Source organism: Nicotiana attenuata, unplaced genomic scaffold, assembly GCF_001879085.1.
Source record: "Nicotiana attenuata strain UT unplaced genomic scaffold, NIATTr2, whole genome shotgun sequence".
Taxonomy (NCBI): Eukaryota; Viridiplantae; Streptophyta; class Magnoliopsida; order Solanales; family Solanaceae; genus Nicotiana; species Nicotiana attenuata.
In genome coordinates, this window is record NW_017672900.1 from 10,073 (window position 1) to 33,278 (window position 23,206).

At 38.6% G+C, this 23,206-nt stretch overlaps 1 long non-coding RNA gene and 1 pseudogene across 1 annotated transcript; one reads left to right on the forward strand and one right to left on the reverse strand.

The window, feature by feature from the left end:
* Positions 1–3,256: 3,256 nt before the first annotated feature.
* On the reverse strand, positions 3,257–5,970 carry LOC109214861. The gene is made up of 4 exons (XR_002066277.1): positions 5,504–5,970; positions 5,303–5,376; positions 4,416–4,461; positions 3,257–3,502 (listed from the first exon to the last, which is right to left on the reverse strand). It is a non-coding gene; the product is annotated as an uncharacterized LOC109214861 (long non-coding RNA).
* Positions 5,971–6,059: 89 nt separating this feature from the next.
* LOC109214860 lies at positions 6,060–8,284 on the forward strand (annotated as a pseudogene).
* The last annotated feature ends 14,922 nt before the right edge of the window (positions 8,285–23,206 follow it).

The following is a 23,206-nucleotide window of genomic DNA, read 5'->3' on the forward strand; positions in this document are numbered from 1 at the left end:
AAAGAAAAGTATAAATGAGAGGAGACTTTGAACGATCCCGTAGCTAATGGCGGGTTCGTTAGACCTGGTGCACCTTGTATTTACAGATTACCGATTACAGTTATAGACCTCGCTAGTGGGAAGGTAGAACTAGCATACAGTTACAGTTTTCCCTCGAGTAGGGACCTACAGTTATATTTGACTCCTTTTATGAAGGGGTCTACACAGTGATACAGATTACATGATTCTTTATTGGAAACCTCCCAAACATAAAGATTTGCTATGAGACAGTGCTTACCGGGTTTATTACCGAATTGTTCAATTGACTTTGTTACACGAAACACATGATGAGACTGATTATTGTTTATTGTTTCAGAAAGGGCATTCTTATGATATTTTCTGTATAATATACTAGCATGTTTTCTGACTAGTCCCCAACTAAAAATGGTTATGGTTAAGTGTTATTACTCACTGAGCTAGCGACTCACTCCCGCTACAGAAACAGCATTTGACGCGAGCGAGGATTTCGTTAATTAAAGTATAGGGGTTGATAGTTCCTGGTGAGCCCCGCACTTGTTTGCGTGGGCGAAAAGTTTATTTATTTGTTATCGTCTTTTCTTATTAACTCATAGAGTCCCTCCATGGTCATTCTTTTAGTGTCATGAGTATTCTTTCGCTATTTTAGACTTATGATGAGTATTGCTCTTTCTTATCGAATTTGGAGATAAATTAGTATTTGTGGCTGTTAGTGGGTGGATTATAATGGTTGATACTTATTTTGGTTAATGGATAAAGTTATTGTTGGTTGGATTGATATTAGAATGTTTGGTTGTTGATTTTGCGACAGGAAGTTTTTTTGGATAATCCAAAAATAGGGAAAACTCGGTCCGTTTTTCTATAAAATATCAATGAGGCTTACTTAGGGGCACTTGCTCCTAAGCGGCGGCCATGATCCTAAATTGCGGTCGTGACAAATAGATAGACTGCTTAGACTTGGAATAATCTTCTTTTTTTACTTTTAGAGTACTTAGTTAAGTGACTGACTCTATCTATGAGGAAATTGCATTTTATGTTATGAACAATATCTGTTATGTTCGACTTTCAATATCTAAGTGTTTTAATTTTCAAATGCCCTAGTTGTGATTGTGAAGATGGCAACGAGGCAGTGGATAATTCCTCGAAATATTTTGAAAATTAAAAAAAAAAAAAAAGAATCTTAATTTGGATCACGTACATGACCTCAATTGTCATTGTTGTAGAGAATCAAATAGAGTAGAGATAAAAAAATGTAAAGTTAAAAACATTAATAAATAAATGGCTTAGGTACTAGCTAGGGAATTGATAAAGAAGCTAAATAATGGAATTATAGCTTAAAGAATTTTATAAGTCTGGTTTTGGCTGTTCGTTGACATTGAACCTTTATATATTCAAGTTTCCTAGACGAAAACTCGACACTTGAGCGAGTCAACGGGGCGTCAATTATATTAATTCAAAATATTAAACGTTGGAAAATCTCTAATTTTATATATTTATATAATCTAGAGAATGCTTGCAGTAAGAGTTAGGAGAAAGCTATAGCTTTTGTTTTTTTGTCAATTGTAAAGATGGCCAAGCAAGCCTTCGTGCTACCCATATATAATATTTTTACTATTCTCAAAACAAAACAAAAAACCAAAACAGAAATCGACAGGGTTGAGCGACTCAATAGTATCAAGTAGTGCCGTAAAAATTATTTGCTTTGTCTTTAGTTAATTAACTTTTGAGGTTTAACAAGCTATATTTTTTAAAATATTTAGTTTGAAATCGTCTTCAAATAGTATTAATAGATGAAAATCATTTAATCTTTATTTCCAAATTGCTTTAAGATAGTATGGGTAAATATGAAAATCTTGTAAATATCGATATTTCTTTTTGTTGTTGTATTATTTAAAAATTAATTTTATTTTCTTTATGGAATCTTCTATCTGAATAAAACAAAACTAATAATTTTTCAAAATGAGAAAAAGATTGGAAATGAGCATTTGCACGTCATGTCATATCAACACATGCATAGTGCATTTAAAGGAAAGTTGTGGCTAGAGAAATGTGGGATTCACGTATATTTTGCATTTAAGAAATACAAACATGGTATTTTTAAAAAGTGACATATATACCCTTGGTCAACCATCTTTCCTTTTCAATATAATAGAAACTAGCGAAATTCCCGCGCTTCGTGCGGTTGTTTAAAAACATAAATTCATTTTTTAAATTTGAGGAAGAATATTTAAACTTATAGTAAAACGTTTTCTTTGAAACAAAAAGGAATTGGTTTAGCCTTGGCAATAGGAAATATGAGCATTTCACCAAAGGATGAGATTAATATGAAACGTTTCCATTCACATTAGATCTTTAAAGCTATTAAATGCATGAAAATTCACAAATGCACCTCATCTCATGAAACATCCCACAACACTATAAATAGAGGTCCAAAAAGCTTTCAGCCTTCTTAAACAATTTCTCCATCGCAATCATTTTCGAATTTTAATACCAATTGAGAAGTGACTTAAATGTATCAAATGAGTAGCTTAAGTCATGGGAATGGCATTAGATGTATCATTATTGATGATCCATGACCATAACATATTGATTAAATTAAAAGAAGTGCTACTAATTTGATGAATAGACATGTAGATTGAGAAAATTATGTCTATGCTTAACAGAAAGTCCACACACGTTTGTACAAGCTCCCCAATATACAGAGTCCCTTCATATCTTATTTTCCAAACTTACTGCTATGAACTTCACATAATAATTGTTAAGTGATACAATCTTACGATTTTGAAGTCCACCAATCCAGTGTTAAGATACACCCCTTTGAGGTTGAGAAGAGCTTTCCTCAAAGCGACAACTTAATCACTTTATATAAGCAACAATCATAAAAATTAAAAAGAAGTTGAAATCAGAAAGCACAAAATGGGGAGATTGGTGTTGCTCGCCACTGCTGACTGAGAGAAGCAAAACGTGATCGTAAAGAGTGATTTGTAAAACCCAGAAAGAGGAAATCAATATGAACATTTGACAATACGAAATTTGATTAAACAAATAAATTAGAAATAGTTTTAGTGGTTGCAATGTGGCTTAGCGTTATAGTCAAAATATGAAGGTTAAATATGTTTATAAACCAATGAATTAATCCAGCTATCCGAGTCAAATTTTAAAGGTATTATATGTAATAGTTGTAATAGTTAAAGACATATCAGAAAGCTAAAATTCTTTATAATTGTAGGGAAAACATATCTTAACATAATTCCTAACATATTTATTTTGGTTCTCGTCAAAGAAGTAAGGAACCAAATTTGCATTTCAGCATAAATATTTACTATAATTTATTTGAAAGCTTAATTGGACAATTTACTTTTTTACAACTATAAAGTGGAGGTAATAATGTGGAAACAAAAAAATACTGAGAGTTGAGGAAACACAAACTGATCCAAAGAGAAATTCAACGTTGACGTAGTTGCTCATCTCTGCTCTACTGAATAAACTGCACCAAGGCAAATAAACTGTGTATAAATCACCCGACCGAATAAACATTTTAAAAAAGAAGAAGTTGTAAAGCAATTCAAAAGTGATGTGTTTTTCCTTGCGGGCTTATTTAAGAATCATGTAGATGGGGAAATTCCAAAAAAAAAAAGAGAGAGATAAATAGTACATCCGTGAGCATGGGGAGGTTCCCATTAGATTTTAACTTTTTAGCTTTATATTTATATATAAATTATTGACAAATTTTAATTAAGTTCCATACACATGCAAAGATAATGTGAACATTACTTCCCGTATATACCAAAAATTCATATTGAATAACTAAAACTCAAGGGAGGAAGATCATATGTTTCCCATAAGCATCCATGATAATTTTGTGAAAGCTCTACTTTCATAATCTCAAATGACCGCAATTGTCATTATGGAATAAAATGCTAGAACAGAAGGATAACTCGAGAAGACGAATACACTAACCTCGTGGCAATTAAACAATTTATGTTGTGTTATATTGGTGGTACTCAATTATAAAGGAGAATCATACATCTAAGCACATTACCGGCCTCATTCCCCAATAAAGTGATGTAAATGTCCGGTGTCCTAGTTTAAAATTATAAACAATATAGTACTATATTTTCATTATTCCATTAGAAAGAGTAATTGTAACTTTTAATTTATATAGAACCGCTATATAAGACCCAAGAAAAAATGCAACCTTTGCACGTTTCCCATAAAATAATAGACATAATCTGGAAATTGAAGGTTATTACCACCTAAATAAGCTTCCTACAAGTCAAAAATAGAGTGAAAGGAAACTCAGCCAGGGAAAAAGAAGAGCTAATATTTGCTAAATTACCTAAAAAAATATTAAACATATTTGTGACTGAAACAAAATCTTAAGCCAAAGCAATGACTACCTGAATGGCAGCATCTTAAAGAGCAGCAACATCACGTGCCAGGTACCTAGTCAGGCGAGAGGATAATCCAACTTGTCAACAAAAGGACAGATTCAACATAACACATTCAGACTTAAGAAGAAGAATGGATGAGCGGAAGATCCATTTAAACATCACCAAGAAACAGTCAAAGTAATGAGGCTTTTGGGGTTTTCCAGCAGAGGATAACAATATAATAATATTAATATAGCAAGAATTCTATATAATAAAATGAAAAATAAGAAGTAACAGGATCTATCCAGTACTAATATCTGAGATTACAATGAAAATCTAATATAGTCTAAACTCCATATGAGTATAAACTATAATCAATATTTATAGACATAAAAATTAAGTTCAATGGTCATCAGACATCACTATTAAATAAAAAAATCTTCCCTAACCATTAATAATGATTGATTGCACTTAACTCTGCCTATGTCGCCTCATATGTGCATTTTTATGAGTATCTTCTTCTCTGGCTTTTGTGCTTTTCTTTTTCTCTCTTATTTGTAGCACTATTTCTGTGATAGTAGTATTTTAACTACCTTCGCTCATCTCTTCATCGCTGCAACGACCGTTGGCGAGTCTTAATCTTCATTTGTTTTTCCTTTAGTTTTTGTTTTCCAATTTGGTATTTGCATGGATATGGATTGCAGGGTAGTTAGTTTTCTTCCTCCTTAATTTTCTTCACCCATCAATAAATTATATACACATGATAAATCTTTATCAGTAAAGCAAAATTCTTGTACTCCATATCAGACACGCCCTTAATTATGAAATTTGAAAAAGTTATGTATATTATATCTTTATACTCATGGTTATCCATTGTGCAAAAAGCATAACAGTTAACAATCTTTGGGGCGTACCTCAAATACGAATGGAGAAGGTAAAATTGAATCTCTTGACGGCCTTTTGTTAGTTTGCACTACCATCTATCAACCTAAAAAGAAAAATAAATGATGTTCTCAACTGAATTGTCAAACTTCAATGGTTTGACATTTAAAATTCTGAAAAGATATGCAAAGAAAGCATAGTTGGTAAAGATTAACTTTGAAAGGATTACATACCGGCAAGTGCTGAGTAAATTTGCAGCAATCTTGAATCCGTGGGCAAGGTCAACTATGGGGCATATTTTCGAACACTTCATGGGCGTCAAAATAAGCAATTGTTATCCACTTGTTCTGCGCTGGCAAAGGAGTAAGTGAAAAACGGAGCAGAATGAAGAATCAAAGCGAAAGTAACCAGAAAAAGCAATTGGAAACGGCGTTGAGGAAAGAATTTAGAGATTAGCAAAGGAATTAAAGTAAATCAATAAAGGTGAAGCAAAGAGGATAATAGGAAAATAGAAAGATAAAGAGGATGAATACAGAGAAAGAAGAGAAGAGGGGAACAGAGAAAGTAAAGAATCTGTTGGAAAAGAAACCGTTGTTTTTGAAGCGTTGTATGTTTTTGACTTTTGGTTTTTGATAGTGGAAAATCAGAGGAAATCGTGAAAAATCACAGGAAAAGAAAAGTTGAGTTTCTGCTAGATGGGAGTGCCACGTAACCTGTATTAGGGCCCTCAATTATAATTATATATAGATATATCAACACACCCACGTTTTTATATATTTTACACGCACCCCAATAGTTGCAGCTCAATAAGTTAGCTATCTAACACAAGTTCTCTTAGAAAATATCTCAATTATCGATGGAAGAAGCTGCAAGATCGAGAAAGATAGGTAGTAGCACTTTGAAAGTTCCTAGCGTTCAAGAGCTGGTAAAGCAACAAGTAAGCGTTCCGCCGCGATATATTCGTAATGATATCGAAACGTCTTTTTGACATCCAATTACTCTTCCATATTGCCTCAAGTTCCAGTAATTGACATGGAAAAACTGCTGGCCATCGGGAATGATGGTTCAGAGCTTCAGAGGCTTCATTTTGCTTGCAAAGAATGGGGATTTTTCCAGGTATATGTATATTTCAATGACCAAATGTTGTTCGTTTTAAGATTTTAAGTTGTGGAGAAATGGTTACAAGGTTTGTTTGTTCCTAAAATGGATGTGGATCCAAGATTTCAAGTTTTTGAATTTTGGATCCATAATCTTGTTTTGTTATCTGGATGAATTATTTATACATATTAGATTTATTGATATAAATATAAGATTTGAGTTTAATCTATTGACTTCTGTCAAATCCATAACTTCGACGGCGTATCTACCCCTGTTAGTGATGACTGATGACTTAAAAGTCATCAATCACCACCACCCAAAGAATATACTTGTGTTACAACAAAATTTAACAATCTTTTTAATATTACTTTCTTGCAGTTGGTGAATCATGGAGTGAGTTCATCATTGGTGGAGAAAGTGAAGTCAGAAATCCGAGCGTTTTTCGATCTACCGTTGGAAGAGAAGAAGAAGTTTGAACAGGAAGAAGGGGATGTAGAAGGATATGGGCAAGCCTTTGTTTTCTCTGAAGAGCAAAAGTTAGACTGGGGTGATTTGTTTTACATGACCACTCTCCCTACCCGTTTGAGAAAACCTCACTTATTCCCAAAGCTTCCTGTCTCACTTAGGTACCCCCTCTCTCTCTCTCACACACACACAAAATATTCTGAGTTATAACACAAAAAAGAGTTACAAGAGAATATGAAATGAAAAGAAAAAGAAAATATGAAAAGATACACAAGGTATACATACTATTTGCTAGTCGTATTTTGCTTCTGCAATGACCATTTAATTCTCTTGGAAAATAAATTTTTGTTAATAGCTAACCGCTATATAGTAAGGCCCCGTTTGTTTTTCTTAAGATTAAGATATTTGAATCTATATATATATATATACCTTAAGCTTAGATGTATATTCTAACTTGTGCCTTGATCTTCACTCCCTTCCTCATTTAATGTTTGTATGATATGATTGGATACTTTAGGGACATCATGGAAGCACACTGCCAAGAATTCAAGAGCCTAACAATAAGCATTTTATGTCAATTGGCAAAGGCTTTAAAGATGGATGAAAAGGAAATGAAAGATCTGTTCACAGATGGTATGCAATTAATAAGGATGAATTGTTATCCTCCTTGCCCTGAGCCAGACAAAACCATTGGCTTAAGTCCTCATTCTGATGCTGATGCCCTCACCATCCTTCTCCAGCTTAATGAAACTGATGGTCTCCAAATTCGAAAAGACGGTATTTGGGTTCCTATAAAACCCCTTCCAAATGCTTTGATTGTTAATGTTGGCGATATGATGGAGGTAAATAAGGTTTTCCTTGTTATATGTTAAGTCTTCCTTTATTTTTCGTGTCATCTCATTTCAGATATATATCGGAAACAGCCTCTTTACCTTCCCAGACCCCATTTGTAGGACCACACTGAATGTGTTATTGTATCTTACTTCAGATATTCAAACACCTAAAGTTTCTTGAAAAGGGATTTAATTCAGGTAAATGTGTTAATTGACTTGGCAGATAGTGAGCAATGGTGTTTATAGGAGCAATGTGCACAGAGCAGTTGTAAACTCAAACAAAGAGAGGCTATCTCTTGCAACATTCTATATCTTTAATCTCGACTCTGAGTTAGGTCCTGCACACAGCCTCATTGGACCACATAATCCTGCAAAATTCCGAAGTGTTCATGTAGAAAAATATTTACAGGATTTTTTTGCACGAGAACTTGATGGAAAATCGTTCATTGATTGCATGAAGCTAGAGACCAAGGATGACGAATCCTAGGTCGCATTTGATACTCTACTTGGTTTATTAACTTATCAATATCACATGAAGCATTTTAAGTTACTCTTCCAGCCTGTTTGGATGGTTCTTATCCATTATATTGTATTGTATTAATATATTGTACTGTTCTATATTGTATTGTATTGTATTATATTATTCTGTATTATATTAAATTATATTGTATTGTTATTGTACTGTATTGTTGAATCCGTTATCACATAATAATAAAAAGTTCAATTTTATGTAACAATCAATTTGGTATGATGGATCGTTATATCATTTCCCTATCATGTATGCCCTTATTATTTTATAATCATATTTTTTCATTTACCCCTTTTCTATTTAACTCCACCTTATGAGGGTGTTTGGCTAAGCTTATAGGCCGGTCAAACGAGCTTATAAGCACTTTTCGGCTTATCTACGCGTTTGGCAAAGTTAAAAGTGTTTATAAGCCAGGTGCTTATAAGTCAAAAATAAGCCATAAGCTGGTCACCCCCAGCTTATAAATTTTTAGCTTATAAGCACTTTAAGTTTGATCAAGATTTTTACTATTTTATCCATAAAATATTCCTTTTTGGAACAAAACTCCTACATCGATACTCACTGCCTCAGGTATTTTTTCAACCTAACCCCCCACCCCCCCCCCCCTTCAAGTTTGCAACTCTCATTGATTATATAAGATAAGCAAATTCTCTATTCCTTTGCATTTTGTATCTATGTGATTGTGTATTAATCTTTGAATTGTATGTAATAAATGAGGACATATCAAATTTTTGGTGTATTGCTTTTTAAGTGTCGTGGTGACGAAGACAGTGTTTGTTTCTCTTCAATATTTTGTCCTATTTAGGTTTATTTTTTATTGAGAAAATTTTGTCAATTTATTAATTATTATAACTTATTATTATATGCTTATCATAAACATTATCTTATCTAAGCACACTTGTATTTGAAATAAAATGACAAATAGGATATTTTGTATTTGAATCGGTCTGAAATCTAAAATTTTAAAGAAATGACGCCCTTATAAGTGTAAACAGTTCTAAGGTTATTTAAGTCATTTTAACAAAAAAGAGCTTATCAGCACTTTTTAATCAAATGTTGCAGCAACTTTTTATCAATTTCAGCACTTATATCCAAACACGTAACTGCTTATTTATTAAATCAGTTTCAGCACTTAAAGGTGCTTTTCAGCACCTAATGCTTATCAACTACTTCAAATCAGCTAATCCAAACGGCCTCTATATCCTGTTAGACATGTTCACCTTGAATTTTTAGTCGTTTTGTCGCTACCTTTTCTTCCTATCCTATCCCTTTTATCATCTTCCATCTACGTGTTTATTGGGCAAAATATAAAATTGATCGGTCGGCCAAAAATTAATTGCATTTACTAACCAAAAAGTATATAAAAAATATGTGTATTATAGGTATATAATGCACGAGTCCGGAACCAAAATGTGGTTCTTTTGGACTCAAAGAACCAAAATGTATAGAAAAAAACTAGTGACCAAAATATATATAAAGCCTTAGCTAAAGGCGCTATACCTTAATGGCCGTTTGCCCAATTAAATATAGCGCCTTTAGCTAAGGCGCTATATATATATAAAGCCTTAGCGTACAGTGCTATATATAGCACCAAGGAATCCAATGTTTTTGTGTTCATGATGAGAAAATTTCCCCAATTTATCACTCAACAGGTCTATTATTTTATATGTTAGTTTATTATTTTATATTTTAGTTTATTATTTGATATGTTTGTTTGTTACGGTAAGCAATTTATATTCAGTGGCCAGTTGAACTGAGCTTTGAATGGAGAATTTCAGAGAGGTGTTGTTCACATTATTATTATTGCGATTTAGCCAAATGTTCCAGACAACAAAGGGGAAAAGATCAAACCATTTAAGCATCTTGGAGAGTATTGGTGGTTGAAGATCTCGAAGGAAAGTTAACCAGTGGTTCGAGCTAGCATTGGAGCTACTATAAAACCCTAATCTAATCCAAGCTTCATTGACAATTGGGCATTCAGTAAAAATATGTTCCAGATTTTCTGGGCTGGTTTTGCACATAGGGCACGTAGAGTCAATATTGATCCCTATATAATTTAAGTAGGCACGAGTTGGAAGTTTATTATGAAGACATTTCCAAAGGAAAAATTTAATCTTATTTGGGCAGTGGAGTGCCCAGATCCAGTCAAAATTTGCCAAAGGAGGGCTGGTAGGGTTTACAAGGTTATAGCAACTTCGTGAAGTGAATTTATCGTCACTTAAAAGCTAACTCTTTCCATCCCCTCATTAATTTTTCTCCTCGTTTCTGTCCAAATGCAATTCCCAACCCCCAATCTAGAATCGATTCATATACCTTCCAAACCACTGGACGGTTTGAATTCCCAAAAAACACAAACAGTCCAGGAGTTGGATGAACAAATCAGTACTCAAACATCTGTTCCCACATCCCCTCCTTCTTTCAAATCCAAACTCCTTGACCAAAGGGACATATAGTTATAAACACGGACTTCTCAAAACACTTGCCATCCTTCTCCGTTTATCAAGATCAGGAGATGTCCAATCCTGCCTCAGAAGATGGAAGAGAAATCAGTCCAATTGTGGTTCATATTTCACAGGAGGATAGACTGAGAATCTATGAACCTTGAAAATTTTCTCTCATCATTAAACTCCAAGGCAAAAGAACCCTTCACCATATCCTCAAACGTAAAGTTCAAGATCTTTGAAAATTACAAGAAAACTTCCCACATATAGACTTAGGAAATGATTACTTTGTTGTCAAGCTACAAAATGAAGACAGTATGATCTCGATCCTTCGAAATGGACCATATATATTTGGTTACTTCCTCTCTATCCAAAGGTGGCAACCGAATTTTGTAGCAACGGAAGCCACCCAAGCATACTCAGCGGTGTGGGTGAGATTACCTCAACTTCCCACGGTATTCTATGATGGCCAACTTCTACAAAAAATAGGCAGTGACATGGGAAGACTCCTCAAGGTGGATACATGCACTTCATCCTCCTTGAGAGGAAGATACGCTAGGCTCTGTATAGAGCTACCTTTGGGAGTTCTAGTTTTAAAATACATCTAAATTGGCACCCATAAACTGTCCATTCTCTATGAGGCTGATCATTTCCTATGCAAAAACTGTGGTAAATTAGGACACCTAACTAAAAACTACGATATAATATTAGACACTAATGAAGTTTCTAAGGTTACCCAACCCCAGGACCCTCAATCCAGTGACAAAACCCCAGATACACTCAATGATTGGCATACAGTCTCCTTTTCAAGGAACAAAAAGAAGCAGGATCAAAGGAAAGGCAAGGCAGTCGCCACCACAAATCAAGATCCTAATATTGAGGTAAAATTATTCGATGCTACCACAGGTAAGTATTTAATCACCAAAAAATTAAAATACATTGCTAAAAACTCTGCAGTTAGCATTGCAAATTACATGTTGAATACTACAAATGACCTCCAAATCTCTTAAACCAAGGATCATACAAATTCTTTCACTAATAAAAACTGTTTCTCTAGCCTTGGATCAGAAAACCATCAAATGGTTTTAGACAATTCCACCGAACAAATTAACCTTGCCCTACGAACCCGGTTTGCATGAACCCAAACCATGCTGCTAAACCAATGCATGTATCTGAAACTCCACTAAAGGACAAAAGCGGTACCCCTATCCCTAATAAATCTAATAACTACAATAATCCTTTACCAACTGACACAAGGCTTCTTAATAATAGCAATAACGTCCTATAAACTCTACTCAACAAATGAAAGACCATATTAGTCTAGATAATCAGCATGCTCGACCTCTAACGGGTGACACCTCTACTATCAACTCCCATTTGTCTTACACTTTGGAACACGTGCCGAAACAAATCCATGCAAAATCCCGTATTAAACCTAGCACGCTAAGTGATCCAGATTGCATGCAAATTGAAACAATCATTCCTTGTTCTCACGAACCGGACCCATTAAATCCCACCTATAACTCCCACCACAATGCCCAGAATCACAATCAACCCATGGAGAAGGTACAGGCTCATTGAATCATAAGAAACCATCGTCCACCAAACATGAACAATCTCCCTCTCTTCCCTCCCCACCTTCAAAACCTTCCTCTCTTCTATGCAAAACCTCCACTCCCCCAGGATCACCACCCAACATCTTGGTTGGAACTGGGGTTAATGGGGAGGGAAGTGTCACTTTAACTCAACCTAAATGGCCAAGAAAGCATAATCCTAATCCAAAACCCCCAGTTTCTTGCTCAACTAGTAGCGAAGGGGCTACAGCTAGCAATGAACAACTACATGAACCAAATTTGGGCCAACAACATAATGCAACCACTTGCCCCAGGCATGAACAACAATCTCCTCCAAAACATGCATGCCCAGTGGAATCTCCCACTCCCCTTCAATCAGAACCCCTATCTCCCTCAGAATATGGGACTAGACCTTCCCTTCTTCCCCCCCTCCCCCCCCCCCCAAGAGCTAACTGCCCTGAACCCAGTCCTGATTGTTTGGGACCCCATGGTTCTCAACCAACAACCTCAAATGCCCATGAACGTGGGGAATATGGAGCAGGAACCTCCACAACCTCCCATTCCCCAAGAGGTAGGAAATCAGATGGGGGGAGAGATGGTAGATCAGGTAGATCTAATAGGAGAATCGATGGTGGAATCATCAAACCTAGACGAAGTCAAGCTCTTTCTCTTCGAGGAGATGCGAGAGAAGAGGCGTATTCTAGAATGCCCAAATTCACTCTTCAAATGTACAATGGACATTCGTCCACCCCAAGATCCCACTGTGGGAAACAATGCAATGATCCTAGTGCCAAGCCTAAGAAAGAATCCAGTATTCCGGACATGGAACCTAGTGAATGGTCACCAACAACCCCAACCTCTCCCCATGAATCGTGCTAAGACTATCATCATATGGAACATTAGGGGAGGTAACAATGATGATTTCAAAATGAACTTCCATGAGCTGGTCAATACTTACCATCCATGCATGGTCACCCTTCTTGAAACCAGAATGACCTCCCATAGCAGTCTCATGCATGAATTTGGCTTCTCTGACATGATCGAGGTGCCCTCTGAGGGTCAATCAGGAGGGCTAGCTATGCTATGGGACACAACTATGGTTAATGTGCATAACTTTGTTAGAAGGAACAATGAAATTCATGCTCTAATTGAGGTACTTCCAATTCGTCACTCTTGGATTTTTTCATCCATATATGCTAGTACTAATATTAATAAAAGAAACTTAATGTGGGATAATATATGTGATATCTTTGATCATTACAAAGGCCCTTGGCTTTGGGGGGGGGGGGACTTCAATGATGTGTTACATGCTAATGAAAAATGGGGTGGTAATCCATACAATAGGAATCGAGCCTATAAAATTTGGAATAGGATTAATTACTGTAATGTTATAGACCTAGGCTTTAAAGGGCCTAAATATACTTGGTCCAACAATAGAAAATTAAATTCGAGTCGCATCATGGAAAGATTGGATAAAATCTTTACAAACGACTCTTGGATAAACCTTTTCCCCAAAGATAGTGTTGTCCACCTCCCAAAAACCCACTCTAATCACAACCCCATCAAATTAGAATTACTCCCTAAGTATAATTATAATCTATCGCGACCTTTTAGGTTAGAAACCTTTTGGACGGGCCACCCAGAGTTTGCTTCAATAGTAAAAAAAGCTGGGACAATAATACTTTTACTGAGGCCGCTATTTCCTTTAAAGATTCCATAACTAATTGGAATAAAATCACCTTTGGTAACCTTCCTAAGACGAGAAAAAATTATTAGCTAGGATTAATGGTATCCAAAATTCTAAAGCGTATGGTCATAGTGAATTCTTGTCCAATTTAGAGGCTAACCTCAAAATTGAGTTTAACAATTGTCTCCGGATGGAAGAAGACTACTGGAAACTCAGAGCTAGAATCAATTGGCTTAACGAAGGTGATTGTAACTCCAAATTCTTTCATATAAGTGCCACAAACAAAAGACGGATTAATAAAATCGTTTCTTTTAAAGACTCTAAGGGAAATTGGATAGATGACCCGTCAAAAATTATGGACCATACTACCTCCTATTTCCAAGATATCTTTATGACAAATCATACATCTTCCAACTGGAAGGAAATAAAAAATGATACGGCTAGTCACAGTCCAATGGATTTATCCTCTTTAGATAGACCCTTGAACATCAATGAAATTAGAGCAGCAACTTTTTCCTTTAATCCTAATAAATCACCTGGTCCGGATGGTTTACATTCGTTCTTCTTCCAAAAATATTGGCATGTGATCAACGAATCAGTGGTAACTCTCTATCAGGCAGCTTTTGAATTAGGTTCACTGCCAGTGGGTTTAAATGACACGTATTTGTGTCTCATTCCAAAGTTTCCAAACGCCATCCATCTAAAGAACTTCCGCCCCATAGGTCGTTGTAATACCATATACAAAGGTATCACTGATCACGCCCAACTATGCCTTATAAAAAGGACACGCGGACGTTGCAAATATAATCTGAGTATTTAGCCCAGAGTCGAACCACAAGGAATTAACCTATCAATTACTCTCGTTAGACTTACTAAATTCTACGGAATCAACTTCCCAAACTTTGCGAATAATAATTTATGATGTTTCTACTAACTAAGAATGAATGTAAATAAGCAACTGAAAACTAACTATGATTAAGTTGTAAACAATCAAGAGAAGGTTCTAAGGTTATGATTTCCCCTATTGATGGAATCCCTTCCGGTTATGTTTCACATAGAATTGCCTAATCGTCTCTATCAATCATGAGCACTCTTATTACCGCAAATCTCTCCTGAGTAATCACGACAATTTACTAGACGCACTCTCCCAAGTTACGCTAGTTGGCTTTGTTTATTACAGCTCACTTTAGATTGCACCCAAGGCTTCGTTATCCCTAATCCCGCCTTTAAACCCTCGGTTATCGGTCCCTCATATACTTTGGGAGTGGTTTTGTTAAACAATTGACCTAAATATGCACTCTCTCCCGAGTTATGCACACTAAATATGCACAACTAGTTGAGGATCCTATCAATTAACTACAATAAGAACATAGTTGAACAAATAGAGATTAACCGGGCAAACTATATTAACATAACAAGAAGTTCATCCTTCAATAGGTTCCATCAAAACCTTAGACTATATATTTAGCTACTCGTACTAGTGTTCATCAAAACAATATTCAAAGTCATCACAAATCGTAAAAACAAAAGGGAGAAAGGAAAAACTCGATGTTGAATTATCCTCCTTGCCTCTTGCCTCTTCTTTTATTGAACTAAGTGATGAAAACCTTGATAATGATCTCTTGGGCAAGCTAGACCTTCTATAGGTTAAGTGGATTTGCCCCCAAACTTCCAAATTTACCCCTGAAGTTTAATTTTCCGGAACTGGGCTAGCGTGGTCGCGCTAATGAACGCACTACTAGCGCGGTCGCGCTAGTGAACGCGCTAATGACCGCACATATAGCCTATCATTCTGTCTCGACTAACTGGGCTAGCGCGGTCGCGCTACTGGACGCGCTAATGGCCGCTCTACTCCAGGTCTCCATTTTAGCTCTTCTTTCTCTCGTCTTCCCACGTACTCAGCTTCTAGGGGCTTTTCTCTCTTCAATTTAGCTCCGATTATAGTATTAAGTCCTCATTCATGCCAGTCACACCTGCAACGTGTGAAAATCACAATTAGATCCAATTTATCATCATTTAACTATATTATCACAATGAAACATAATCAAGCTGGGACATAAACAATCACCAAATTACATAAATCTAGCCTATTATCAACACCCCACACTTAAATCATTGCTATTCCTCGAGCAATCCACCACATTCTATAGAGGTTCCTTCACTAAGCATTATTCCCTAACGCATCACACCAAGAACAAATCACATAAGTTACGCCTAGTAGTGAACAATCTTCGCCTCAAAAGTCGACTCTCATGTGTCGTGCATTATTCATACTTACTCAAATTACTCTACACAGAAGTCAAGACTTGCCTTTCCTTCGTGAATCACATGCCCTCACATCACACAAGAGAGTAGTTCCACAAATAATGATATTTAGAACAATTAGTAACTTAGATAGATAAAATTCTCTCACTCTCAAAAAGAACATTCACATGCCACAAAGATGCACCATAGGCTTGCCCGTAGTGTACTACTCTACTAATCGAGCCCACTCAGTCTAAGATCAATAGGACTTCACTTGGTTGTAATGTAGGCTAAGGGACGGGCAGGATATATTTGGATATAATGATTAACCTCCCTAAGCACCGTTAATACAATCACATTAACTTTCAAAGCCATACTTATGTCAACCAGATATTCCACCTCATTTTTATTTACAACATCCCACTCCATTGGGTGCAATTGCAACAAACCACCACTTATCGACTAATACATTTGCTCAAAACAAACCCCCCCTTTTTTTCTTTTCTCTTTTTTTTTCTTTTTTTTCTTTTTTATTTTTAAGTGGCGCTTATTCTATTACTTGTCCAAACAGTGCACCTTTCCTCTATTTTCTCGGTTCCACTCAAAACTAAACCACCACCCCATACTTTTGCTTTTGCGTAATTTCAATACCTTTCAAGTGCTTATGGGAGGTAAAAGGTTCAAACAGATGTCCATTTAAACAATTGGGTAAGGTTCGCAATGTGGTTGCCAAAGAAACAGGCTTATAGGCTCAACGGGGTTGACTACGATGTATTACATTTAGGTGGGTCTATTTTATATGTCTGGCTCAACAAAGAAATGCCTATATCACTTCTAAGACCGAATGAAATTGCTATTTCGCTTTGCAAACACACGGGGGAAAGTTCTAGGCATCAAATGCACAGCATGGAATACAGTATAACTCACACACACCTGGCACATGACTCACTCTAGACCGGCTTATCAAGACACTCTCGTTTGAGTATTCAAGTCAGTAGCAAACATACAATTTAAGGCACTTTAGCAAGAATCAACCACTGAGACTAAGCCTTACACTCCAGTGTTTATTGTGTTCAGGTGTATCAACGCCAAGGGTTTCTATTTCGCTTTCAGCTCATAGCCCATCAATACTAACTAAATACTAAAAAAACAAAATAAACAAAAACTACCTACACCCGGGTCAAGCTAAACCCTTGGAAAAGAACCGTGGCCCAAAGAAAAACCAAGGGGGAGTTACTACACTACCTAAAAATAAAAAAATAAAAAAAAAACAAAAATCTTTTTAGTCTTTTCTCTAGACTTACTTCCCTCAAGAAAATTGTCTAAAGGATCCGTCATCAGGAAGAGTCTCCATATTCTATTTTTTTTCTCGACATAGTCCCTCAAGAACCCCGTCGAGAGAGATCTGTCGTCGGGACAAGTCAATTACCTACTTTACACTTACCTACTTTAACTATCACTCAAACCACACAAAAACAAAAACAACAATCAAGAAGAAGAAAACATCAAACAATCAACTTGTTACATGTACATACACACATTGAAGTGTCCCCCACCCCACACTTAAAAGGTAGCCATGTCCTCATGGCATATAATTAAGGAACAATGAGGCAAAGGAACTTCCCTGAAAGATCACTCCTGATCGGAGACGGTGTCTGGGTTCACATGGCAAGCATGACCCAGAGCTCTCAGCCAGCCTAGGAATTTCTTCTCCGACTTCACCTGCCGTTCAGCCACCGCGTCAATGCGGGCACCCAAATCAGTGACTGAAGTACGCAACCCAGCCACCTCCTGCTCCAAGGCGGTGAAACGGGACACCCGGGCAGCTCCAGAAGATGTAGCAGTCCCAGATGGTGCTGCAGCTGCTGCAATTTGATCATGGGCCTATGGCTCGGCCCTCACGTCCTCCTGCTTAGTCTCCTCATCCTCAGAGTCATCAGAGTCACTACTATCCTCACCACCTGCTGCTGCCGGCTCCTAACCAGTGGTTACCTTGTCTGCCCGGAACTTGCGGTCTTTTGGCACTATACCATCCACTGCCAGATTTTCCGGCACCCTAGCTACCCTGCAAATTTTAGTAATCAATGATGGGAAAAAGAACCCATACCTTTTGATTGGACAGCGGGTGAACATCTCCGCATGAATCACTCTGGCCACGTCAAAGTTGTGACCATTGGTGAAGCACCAGATCAGAGCCGCTCGAGGCCCATTCACCTCAGTAGTGTTGGAGGACGGGAGCAGACGGCTGTTGATAATATACAACCAACACTTCCCTTCAAAGGTAAGTGCCGAGGAGTGGAACTTCTTACCATACTTCATCCAGACAACCTCCTTTTCGGGAACATAGATTGTTTCAAAGAACGTGTCCCAATGCGAGTAGTTGCTGCCATACCCCACATAAAAGTCATCATAAGGATCCACGGGAGGGGGCAGCTGGTAGCCGTCCGTATAGCCTCAACAGAGGCATTCACCGCCTTTCGACACACCGTGACTACGCATCGACATGCTCCTTCACATTGGCGTAAATTCTCTAACAACCATTACATTGCCCTCGCCCGGCTCATCAATGAAAGTTTGCAACCCCCACCGCACCAGCTCAGTGTACATGTGAGGGCAGTGTAGCTGGACCGATCCTATGTCAATTACCCTCTCCGAAATCGGCTTTTTAGAGGCCTTCTCCGCAAAGCGGTCCTGAGCCTTAGCAGAGACAAACCTGCTGCTACCAAAGGAGCGAGCAGGGGCTGCCCCGCGCGCCCTAGACGAGCCAGCTTGGCTGCTAGAAGAGGCACCTGTGGCGTGGCGTTTCTGAGGTAGAGCCATAGTACCTGAAAAACAGAAGCACATTAGCACAACCCAACACAAACTTGTGACGCATTGCGGTTACTCAGACTTCACACGCATAATTGGTCACAAGTACACTATTACAGTCACTAAGGCATATACACAAACACCTTGTGGGCATTCAGCACCCACAACCCATTTCAAGCATTTGACCACCCCAAAACCACCACAATGTACCCACAAGAACCACTAATTCACGCTCAAACTCCACCAACCATTCCACCCACACTTACTACAACATATGCTTCAGATTTCGACTAAACAAAGGCAAGAACAACAACTACATATATACATAAATAAAAAAAAGAAAAACGAAAATCAGAAACAGGAAAGAAAAAAAATGGTGTCAAGAAGGCATACCTGTAGTGGGAGATGGTTAGGAGAAGTGAAGAAGCGGAGGGGGGAGTGTGCTTGAGACTTGGGGGAAGTTGAAAGTTGAAGAGGAGGGTTGGGAGGGGGGTGTTTGAATGTGTTTGTATCGGTGGGATTTGGGATTAAAGAGAGGGGGGGTTATTAGAAAGAGGGGGGGGGGGTACTTAAGGCTACATTACAAAATTAACATGAAAAAAAACAAAAAAAAAACAACACAAAACGCACAGATGTGGGTGGGACTAGCGCGGTCGTAGCGCGGCCGCGCTGGTAATTTTGATCACAGGCAGAATACTTGCCCATATGCGCGACCACTAGCGCGACCACTAGCGCGTTCAATAGCGCGGGCGCGCTAATATTTTTGAGCCCAGGCAGAATACTTGCCCATATGCGCGGCATGTAGCGCGGGCGCACTCCTGGGCAAAAAAATTTTCCATGTTTTTCACCTGTTCTTACCACTTTCGATGGCCTTATCACCCGCCCATGCATTGGTTTGTACTTCCCAAAACTCACAATTAACAACTACTACTATCGTTGGGTTGCTTCCCAACCAGCGCCTTAGTTAAAGTCGTGGCACGACGATTACAACAATTCAATGGGTTGCCTCCCATGCAGCGCCCGATATAATATCGCGGCACGACGCAGACAAGCGCATTTAAGGCTTGCTCGATTTCTGAGGTTCCGTCAGATGGATCTCTGACACCTCCTTTGGTTCTTTCATGCCTATGTATAGCTTCAATCTCTGCCCATTGACTCTAAATGTGTGAGAGTCTTTCTCTGAGGCAATCTCTACAACCCCTGAAGGGAATACTTCAACCACTTGAAATGGACCAGACCATCGTGACTTAAGCTTACCCGGGAATAGCCTTAATCTGGAGTTATAGAGCAATACCATGTCCCCGGGGCTGAAATGTCGCTCAACAATGTTCTAGTCGTGCAATATCTTCATTCTTTCCTTGTACAACCTTGTGCTCTCAAAAGCCAGATATCGGAACTCGTCAAGCTCATGCAATTTAGTGATTCTCGTTGTGCCTGCAGCCTCAATGTCTAGGTTCAGCTGTTTCAGTACCCACCAAGCTTTATGTTCAAGTTCCACTGGCAAGTGGCAGGCCTTCCCAAACACCAACTTATATAGTGACATACCAATTGGTGTTTTAAAAGCAGTTCTATAAGCCCAGAGTGCATCATCTAACTTTTTCGCCCAATCAGTTCTTGTGGCGTTTACTGTCTTGGTCAATACACTCTTTATCTATCTATTAGACACTTCCACCTGTCCACTTGTCTGCGGATGATACGGTGTTGCCACCTTGTGACGCACATCATACTTCGCTAGCAACTTCTCAAAGGCTCGATTGCAGAAGTGGGTGCCTCCGTCACTGATAATAGCTCTCGGTGTCCCAAAATGGGTGAATATGTTCTTCTTCAAAAAACCCACCACTACTCGTGCATCATTAGTGGGAAATCCTACGGCTTCTACCCATTTGGACACGTAATCTACAGCAACAAGTATGTACTTATTGCCAAAGGAGCTGACGAAGGGTCCCATGAAGTCAATCCCCAGACATCAAACACTTCCACCTCTTGAATCGGGTTCATGGGCATCTCATGGCGACGGGAAATGTTCCCGGTTCGCTGGCATTCATTGCAGCCCTTCACCCATTGGTGTGCATCTTTAAACACTGTTGGCTAAAAGAAACCGGCCTCTAGCACTTTCACGGCGGTCCTGACTCCTCCAAAGTGTCCTCCATACGCCGATACATGACATGCCTGCAAAACAGAAGATTGTTCTATCTTGGGACCTCCGGATCATATTGTCAACACATATTCGAAATAGATGAGGTTCATCCCAATAATACATGCGGCAGTCACGATAAAACTTTTTCTTTTGTACAGAGGAAAGATCATAGGGAACTATACCACACGCCAGGTAGTTTGCAAAGTCTGCATACCATGGCACTTCCTCAAGACTTGTAGCGAGCAGTTGCTCGCCTGGAAAGGTTTCCAGGATGTCCTCGACCTCATCTGAATTTTTAGCTCCCTCAAGTCGTGATAAATGATCAGCGACTTTATTTTCTGTGCCCTTACGGTCACGAATTTCGAGTTCGAACTCTTGCAGTAACAGCACCCAACGAGTCAGGCGCGGTTTAGACTCCTTCTTCTCAATTAAGTACCTGAGAGTTGCATGATCAGTGTATACAATTACCTTAGAGCCGATCAGGTATGACCTGAATTTATTGAAAGCAAACACCACAGCCAACATCTCCTTCTCAGTCACAGTGTAGTTCAGCTGGGCTCCACTTAGCGCTCTACTGGCATAGTAGATTGGATGCATTAGTTTGTCTTTCCGCTGTCCCAGCACTGCTCCCACTGCGTAGTCACTGGCATCACACATGAGTTCAAATGGCTGCTCCCAGTCGGGGGCAACGATGATGGGTGATGTGACTAGCCTCTTTTTCAGCTCCTCGAATGCTACCCTGCAATCATCAGAAAACAAGAAGGGGTGATATTTTTCTAACAACTTACAGAGAGGGTAGGCAATTTTTGAAAAGTCTCTTGTGAATCTCCGGTAAAAACTAGCATGCCCGAGGAAGCTCCTGATTGCCTTGATTGAAGTCGGAGGTGGCAGCTTTGCTATCACGTCAACTTTAGCGCGATCCACCTCAATTCCTTTACTTGACACCCGGTGCCCCAAGACTATACCCTCTTGTACCATGAAATGGCATTTCTCCCAATTAAGAACCAGGTTAGTCTCAATACACCGTTTCAGTACACGAGTCAGATTTATAAGGCACTCATCGAATGAGTTCCCCACCACTGAGAAGTCATCCATGAATACCTCTATTATGTCCTCTACCATGTCAGTGAATATGGCCATCATGCACCTTTGAAATGTGGCGGGTGCATTGCATAGGCCAAATGGCATCCTCCAAAAGGCATAAATGCCATACGGGCAAGTGAAGGAGGTCTTTTCTCTGTCCTCAGGTGCAGTAGAGATTTGATTGTACCCTGAGTACCCATCCAGAAAACAGAAGAGAGACCTCCCTGCCAATCTGTCTAGCATCAGATCAATGAAGGGAAGTGAGAAGTGGTCTTTCCGAGTGGCTAGATTCAACTTTCTGTAGGCCATGCAAATTCTCCAGCCCCTGACGGTTCTTGTTGAGATCAGTTCATTGTTATCGTTTTTGATCACCGTCATGCCACCCTTCTTAGGCACACATTGCACCGGGCAAACCCAGCTGCTGTCAGAGATTGGGAAAATGATCCCGCATCTAACCACTTTATCACTTCTTTCTTCACCACTTCCTTCATGTTGGGGTTCAGCCTTCTTTGGTGTTCCCTGGAAGGTTTGTGTCCCTCTTCCAGTAGAATTTTATGCATACAGTAGGCGGGGCTGATCCCCTTAATGTCTGCCATGGTCCACCCAATGGCAGTCTTACACTCCTTGAGTACCTGCAAGAGTTGTTGTGCCTGCACATCTAACAAACTAGATGAGATAATAACATGTAATGTGGAGTCAGGCCTGAGGAACTCATACCTAAGATGGGCGGGCAGTGGCTTCAATTCCAGCTTTGGCAGTTCTTCGATGGATGGCTTGGTTGAAGGAGTTTCTCTATTTTCTAAGTGCAAGGGCTCAAATTCAAGAGTTCTATCCCAGAACGCTCTACCCTCTAACGCTAACACCCATTCTGCCAGTTCTTCTCCATTCACCTCATCTAAATTCATCAGACATGCAACAAGGGGGTCCTCAATAGTCATCATCTCATCATCAGTTTCTACAATTACATCCACGGCATCAATAAGAGAGTAATTGGCGAATTCACTTGGTCGCCTCATAGATTTTTTCACATTGAATGT